The sequence below is a fragment of the Ursus maritimus genome, unplaced genomic scaffold, assembly GCF_017311325.1.
Source record: "Ursus maritimus isolate PB19 unplaced genomic scaffold, ASM1731132v1 scaffold_2, whole genome shotgun sequence".
Taxonomy (NCBI): Eukaryota; Metazoa; Chordata; class Mammalia; order Carnivora; family Ursidae; genus Ursus; species Ursus maritimus.
This window is the reverse complement of record NW_024424452.1, coordinates 79910730-79918497: the sequence shown is the minus strand read 5'-3', so window position 1 is coordinate 79918497 and position 7768 is coordinate 79910730. Positions and strand designations below refer to the sequence as shown.

Here is a 7768-nt window from a genome sequence, read left to right as displayed (position 1 = left end):
TCTCCCCCCAGAGCTTCCAGAAGCAATGCACCCTGCTAACACCAGTATAGCTCAGTGAAACCTGTATCAGATTTCTGACCTACAGAACTGTAAGGTAATAAATGTGTGTTGTTTTAAGCCACTAAATTTGTGGTCATTTGTTGTAGCCACCATAGTAAACTAATACAATATGTTTATTCGTCAGTGTTTATGATATAGAGCACAGGGTTCTCATACTCAGGACATAAACCAGTTTGACTGACAAGCCTGGAAGAGAAACCTGAGATGCAGACTACACAGACACATGATCAAGTCAAATCACTTTTCCTCAAAGCAACTGAATGCCGAAAGTTCTCTCAGTAGAGGCACCTGGTTGGCTTAGTCGGTTAAGCGCCTGCCTTTGGCTCAGGATCCCAGGATCCTGGGATCGAGCCCTGCATTGGGCTCTCTGCTCAGTGGGGAGCCTGCTTCTCCCTCTCCCTCTGCCTGCTGCTCTGACTACTTGTGCTCTCTGTCAATAAATATTTTTTAAAAAAATTCTCTCAATAATGAAGCCACACAATAAACTTCAGAAGATCCAAGAATGGATCATGATTCAATTAGATGTGAAATAAGTTGCATGTAAGAAAAACAACTTAGTCATGCCATGCACAAGCCTTCTACAGGACTTTTCTACCTTTTATCTGGTGAGACCGCACTGTTGTCCTAGTACTTTACCCATCCTACAGGAAACATAACTAGGGATTTTTTTTTTTTTACTTGAAAGGTTGACCAGATGCAGTATCTATTTCATCAGGGGTAAAACAGGGCAGAGGTGGAGACTATAAAGAATAATACACACAACACTATTTAGCATAACTCAACAACAAAAAATTTTTCCAAGAAAAAAATTATCAATTGATCATATCAATTGTATTAACCATTTCAAGGAAAGAGTAAGTGCATAAGAATGACTGAGAATACAACTAATCCAACGCTATCCTTATAGCTGTATGATAGTTGCTTGCACCATATCAAGTATCACTTTCTCTAATACCATTTAAATGTAAAGAAATACAGACAAGACCCTTGTCTGAGGTGTCATCACTTTGTCCTAATGCTCTCAAACCATTCTTCTGACAGAGTGGTGTGGACAGCTGGTATGTCTCGAATTAGATGTTGGATAATAAAACTCACACTTTTTTTGTTATTGGTTAATAGGTCATCCCTACATTTAACAGTGTTCGTCCTGCTTATTTTTTTAAATAGCTACATACAGACTTAAAAGAGAACTTACACCAGAAGTTATTCGTTATGCTAGTCTATGTTCATCACTTTTTCACTCATTTATTCCATGAAAGATTGTCTTTTATTAGCAACTGTGAAGCTGCATCACAGTGCATTAAATTTATAAATGAGATGTTGGCGTCACTATCACAAAAGGTTCAGAGGGAAGCTGAAGAATATGGCATTACCATGGTGACCTGCTGTGATGGTGATCTCCCCAGAGGGCAATGGGCCACAGAAAAACCATTAGGAAGCTCTCCTTCAGGGACATGTTGTTGCTTCTTACTTAACCACTTAAAGAATGATCAGAGCCACAAAGTCAAGGAAGCAATCACTCTTCTCTATTACAAAGAACGAAATGGAAGTCTCTGGGCTCTTCTACAACCATTTGTACATAACCTTGAGAAAGGCTTCCCCATGTCTGGTTGGAAAATATTAGCGAGAGAGAAAAGGTTTTACAAATGCCAAGGGGTACAGGAGTTCATTATTAGCTTGTTTACTCCCATTTTAAGTTCCTGTAGTTTTGTGTTTCATCTATTTGGAAAGAGAGGATATGATTTGGGGGGTTAGAGAAGAGTGGCCTGAGGGACGTAGATGGGGAAGGAAGGGACAGGGCAGCTTCACACAGAAGAATTCTGTAACAATAACAGATTTTCTTACAAAGCTCTGTCATCCCTTGTTTGTTTGTAATTGCCATTCAAACTAAAAGAAACAAGTAAGGGAATCACAAAAAATATATAGGAAGATATTTATCAGAAACACATTAAAACTATCTTTTAAGAGATAATGGAACTGTGAGAAAAGACTTTTCCATCAACTCTGGGAATTTGCTTTGCTGCTACTTCTGTGCTTTTAGCTTTTGGATTTGGTTTTACGAGTGGGTATGTATTTATTTCCTTTATATTTTATAATATATGTGTGCATGTTGTCTGAGGCATCAAACATTTTATGATTAACATTTGGAAATGAGTACAGTTGACAACAGCCAGTTAATGCTAGCCCAGCAGCCTTCCAAGTACTAATATACTATAATAGAAAACCAATTTGTTCAGACTATTAGCAAAGTAAAGCACGTATTCGTCAATATTTTAAGTGAGCTGCTACAGGATGATTTCTCAAGGACATTAGCCAATTAATATTGTTGACGTCAACGGTAACCATGGTTTAGATTTATGCTATCATGTACATACGTTAGGGGAAATTGGTATTGAGTCATTATCAAAAGTTAACCCCAGCAAGAACTGGTTATATTTGATTTATTGCATGGCTACAGAATGTACCTCTAATCTAAGCCAGAAATTTTCCAAATTCATGTTGCTGGTCAAAAGAAATCTGAGATAAATAGACATAAATTGCAATTACTAATGTAAGACAGTTTAAAGCTCATAAATCAAGCATGAACTAACTCAACTGGTTATGTCTATATGAACACATATTCAAAGGTATACATTTTCTTTAAAAATCAACTTGGGGTGAAAAAAGTTTTGGAAACTGAATTTGTTTTTTCATTTGGTCTTTCAGATCTAAAGTCTCTTTTTTCTTTTGTTTAGGAATGTAAAACTACAGTATGTTTAGTTTGGTTTGTCCCTAACATCAGTTTTTTCTTGTTTTTGAAACATTAATACCTGGAAATGAAAAAAACACATAGGAAATTTCTCTAATGGAGAGGGGGTTGGAGGGAAAAACATCTGGTAAATTATCCTATTTTTACTACGTTAACGAAAACCTCACAACTTTCTGCATATATATACATATTTCTAAATGTGAAATTTTTCCAAAGTGTCACTTTTCCTTTGACTCGAGTACATTTATCTATGTGTATCCAAACACATACTCATTTATCTTAGGATTCTTTTTTCTAATTAAATTGCAAAGGGGCAAACATTTCAAACCTAGAGCAGGGTGTTCTCATTTATTATTGAAAGAACATGGTGATCTCCAAATACATCCATACATACACACAGAGAGACACATCATGGATTCAGACCCAGGGAAAGGTTGCAAGTATTTGCTCAGTTACCAGGAGCTAGGAGAGCGACAGTAACTTACTTACAGACTTCAAAGGTTATCATCCACAAAATAAATTAAAGCGTGGACTGGCTGACTATCCAGAAAGGATGGATTGTGACAAGGCCAATTTAGACAATTCTCCTCTTTACAGTGGGTCTTTTCAGCCTCAGAACTCCTTTTTGTGAATTGAAGATGGGAGCAGTATAAAAGAGAGCTGATGGAAGGAGATGTCCACCATGGTCTCCCCTCCCCAGATGGAAGAAAGATCTGGGCTCAAAGTCATTTTTGAGGGATCACAAATATTCCACAGAACTAGAGATCAGGATATTCAAAACAATCCTGTCCTCTTATACACTAAGATTTGTTTGACTATACATCTCCTAGCCCAAGGATAAGCTCAAAACCACTAGCCTAAAATGTGTGTGTCTTGCAGAGTTTTGTAATCCTCAGAATAAGTATGAGGCAGAATCCTGAATATGCAAAGATTAAGTTATTATCTATTCTGGGATCATGGCATGACTAACCATATACTCTGAAATTCTAATCAATTAAACTGAGCCATTATTTATTATTAATTTACTATTCTTTACATACAATACATAATTGAAGTCAATTTAGTACATAATTATTTCCCCAAAATATGTGGTCCCAAAGTGTTGCTGTGAACTAGAAATCAAAGGAAATTCATGGTCCACCCTAGCAAGAAACCAGTTTTTCATTCAGCCAAGCAGTCATTTGCTTATTCATACAGTCATATCACCTGTGAGTCACCCAATATGCCAGAGAATATTTTCTAGCTTGGTTGCCAGCTAGAGAAAGGTAATTTAAATTAGCATAAGACTCTTTAGGAGACATAAGTGGTCTGAGAGCACAGCCACCATCACCATGAGCTACCCAACAAGCCCAAGAGTGAGATGACCCTGGAGGAGCTGCAAAAGTGGGAGCAAGAGGAGTTTAACACAAGTCCATTCTCCATGCTCACCCAGTCAGTCAGGAATAACACCTAAGGGTCCATCAACCGTGGCAATAACAAGGAGCTCCTGTGTTGTGTGAAGGCCATTGACAAGCACTGCAACATAGTGCTGGAGAATGTGAAGGTGATGCAGACCAAGATTCCCAAGAGCAGGAAAGGTAAGAAGTCCAAGTCAGTCAACAAGGACCCCTATATCTTCAAGAGGCTCCTGGGAAGAGCCTCAGTCATCACGGTCCTACAGAACCCACTCACTGATGGCCTCCACCCTGTTGTCAGAAATCACTCTGCTATGCTGCAAAGGCCTGTCCTTAATGATGGAAATAATACAGTCCTGTGTTTTTTCTTTATAAATACACAAATAAAGTTTTGAAGGAAGAAAAGATGGAAGGAGAGGGAAAAGGGAGGAAGGGAGGGATGGAGAAAGGGAAAGAAGGAAAAAGAATACACTGGCTTAAAAAAACAAAATGTGGAAAGGACAACCTTGGAAGTGCCTGGTATCAGGGACTTCAGTGATGCTTCCTGGTATTTCTTCTTGTGATTCTTCTCTCTGCTTCTCTCTGTGTGCTGGTTTCTGACCAGCATTTCCAACACGCATGAAGGCTGGCCACCTGTAGCTTCAAACTTACATCCTTACAATCTCAGAAACCAAATTTTCAAGCTCTGGTTAGAAAAGTCCCAGGAAAAATCTTCTTGTCCTGGCTCATAACAGGTGCTCTCCCTGGGATGAATCTCTGTGGTCAAAGTCTCATAAGCAGTTACCAACTCCCAGTGTAGAGCATGGCAAGGAGCAGGTCTAAGAGAAGAGAAGACTACTATCTCCAAGAGGAAAGAAGAATACTGTGCAAACAAAACAGAAAATGTCCACCGTTCCCATTCAACCTATAATGTTTACAGATTGTGAAGACGCCTTTAACTTGAGAATTGAAAAAGATAATGGAAGTCCATGGCTCCAGCTTTCCACCACTGTGTTCAGTTCTGGGTACAGTGTTTTGTTTGTTGGTTTGTTTGTTTGTTTGTTTGTTTGACTGATGAGAGAGAGAGAGAAAGAGAGAGAGAAAGAGAACACACGAGCAAGGGGGGAAGCAGAGGGAGAGGGAGAGACAGAATTCCAAGCAGGCTCCACGCTCATTGTGGAGCCCAACACAGGGCTCAATATCATGACCCTGAGATCATGACTTGAGCTGACAGCAAGAGTCAGACATTTAATGGACTGAGCCACCCAGGTACCCCCCTGGGTACCATGTTTTAAAGGAGGAGGGACAAATTAAAGGAGTGTCCAGAGGAATGATGGCATTTGAAGCTGTACCTTACAAGGTTTGGTTAAAGGAATTGAAATTTACTATCTTGCAAAAAGGAAGACTAAAGAAATGCAAGGGGCAAAAGGCACCTCTTCCATGCAGAGGAAGGAGCATATTTACTCAATTCTGCCTAATTATAGGGGCCATAAATATGCCTACAGGATTCAGAAAGGTAACATAAGGGTATGAAACTAGCCAGATGTTTGAAAAACAATAGTGCATGTGTGATAGTTAATGGCTAGTGACAGCCACAGGATGTGGAAATCCAGAGGGAGTGGAGGGCTATGGACAACTGCAGAACTTACGCCCCACCTAAAGGAAGCAGCCCCCACTCAGGTCCATATCATTGTTGTCCTGTAGGAATGTAGGTGCAATATTGCAAGATCTTTCTTTTTCAATAAAAGCCAGAAAACCTGATTTTTATGTAAAATCTCTCAGTGTCTCCAATGTTGGTTCATTATTTTTAAAAACAAAATACAATGTTGAAAGGGATCCCCCCTTGGGGCCTCAGTTTGGAATATCTGCTCTAGAAGGTAAAACTAGCACTAGTGGATCAAAGTTCTTAAGAATCAAGTATTTAGTCTTTATAACAGATATAGTTTAGTAACAAGAACTCTTCAATCATGATGTAGTAGATGCTTTGTGAGGTAGTAAGCACACACTAAATAGAAGCTGATGAACATTATTAAGGAATATTGTAGAAATGAATCCTGCATTAGGTGGTCTGACTACTCATAATAAAAGTTTATAGATTGACTCTGAAATTTTTGAAATAAGATCAGGAAGTATTCTCTGAAACAGATTCTAAAGTAGAAGACAACATTTGAGGACTATATAATCTACTTTGGATTTAAAACACTGCTGAAAGAGACAGTGGAGAAGACCAACATAACACAGTATTTCTAAATGGAGGCAAGAAAGACCACACTGAAGATACATATATAATACACGTCCTGGCAATGGGATAGGATTTTAATGGACATAAATCCAAATCTCTTTCTGTCTAGTTGCAAGAAGAAAAGGAAAAAAAAAAAAAAAGGCTTCCTAGACCTGTGACATGTTTTAGGATGTTTGGACTGAGGGAAGTGTGGTTTTGGGGGCTAAGTGCTCTAGATTCTTATACTCAGTCTGTCACTTGTGAGTCATATGACCATGGACAAGTAACATCCCCCACTCTCCAAAAAACTTAAATGATTTGCCATCATTTCAAATTCAATATTGCTAAGATAATATTCCCACTTTTTTTCTTCTCAAGTTCCCTTTCTTGATTTCCTCATGTCAAGGGAAGCAGCAAAATCTGACCTCTTCCGAGACTCCAGGGGCCTATCATTTGCCCGCTGTCATGAAGAGAGGTCTCTGAGATGACATCATGAGCAATAAGCTAAAGAGAAAATTCAAGTTCTTGGTATAATGGGCAAGGTAAGGAACTTCCACTTGAAACCAAACACAATGAGGTGCCCACAGGAAGCAGATCAACTGCTGAGCCACAGGACTAGTAAAGGTATACTCTGGGCATTACAAACCCAAATGGAAGCTCAGAAATTACCTCTACAGAGTCTGGATAAGTTCTAAGACAGGGCCCACCTCTTCCCATTTTTGCCTGTAGGATTTTGGGCAAGGGAGAAGCTTTTATCTTCTACTGGTAGCTGTGTCCCTCAAACTTCAATGTAAAGTATGTATCTAACAAACTCAGTGATAACTTCAGATACATTTTTTTAAAGATTTATTTATTTTATGGGGGGGACAGACAGAGGGAGAAAGAGAATCCCAAGCAAACTCCCCACTGAGTACAGAGCCCGATGCTGGGCTCTATCTCACGACTCTGAGATCATGACCCAAGCTAAAACCAAGAGTCAGATGGTTAACCAACTGAGCCACCCAGGCACCCCTTTAGGTATATTCTTAAGAGGGAAAATATAATCCTTATTAAAAAGCAGCTGTGTGACTCCTAACACTGCCAATGCATAGCCTGGATACATTTAATTATTTTTTAAAGTGACTGTGGAAAAATTAATTGAAGGGATAATGGTCAATGTCACCTTAACATTTGTTTAAAAGTGGTACACATAAAATTAGCCTTCAAAATTTACTGCAAGATTCATTTCCCTTTCTGCTAAAACATAACAAAGATGCCACGAGACTAAAATGCTTAGTTAGTCTGGGAGGTTATACTGTTGCCCCTTGTATGTAGGAAAGCTAAAAAAAAAAAAAAAAAAAAAAAAAAAAAAAAAAAAAAAACTTT

The 7768-nt window shown here is 38.7% G+C and overlaps 1 pseudogene; it reads left to right on the top strand.

Moving 5' to 3' along the window:
- Positions 1–4169: 4169 nt before the first annotated feature.
- LOC103669322 lies at positions 4170–7172 on the top strand (annotated as a pseudogene).
- Positions 7173–7768: the final 596 nt, after the last annotated feature.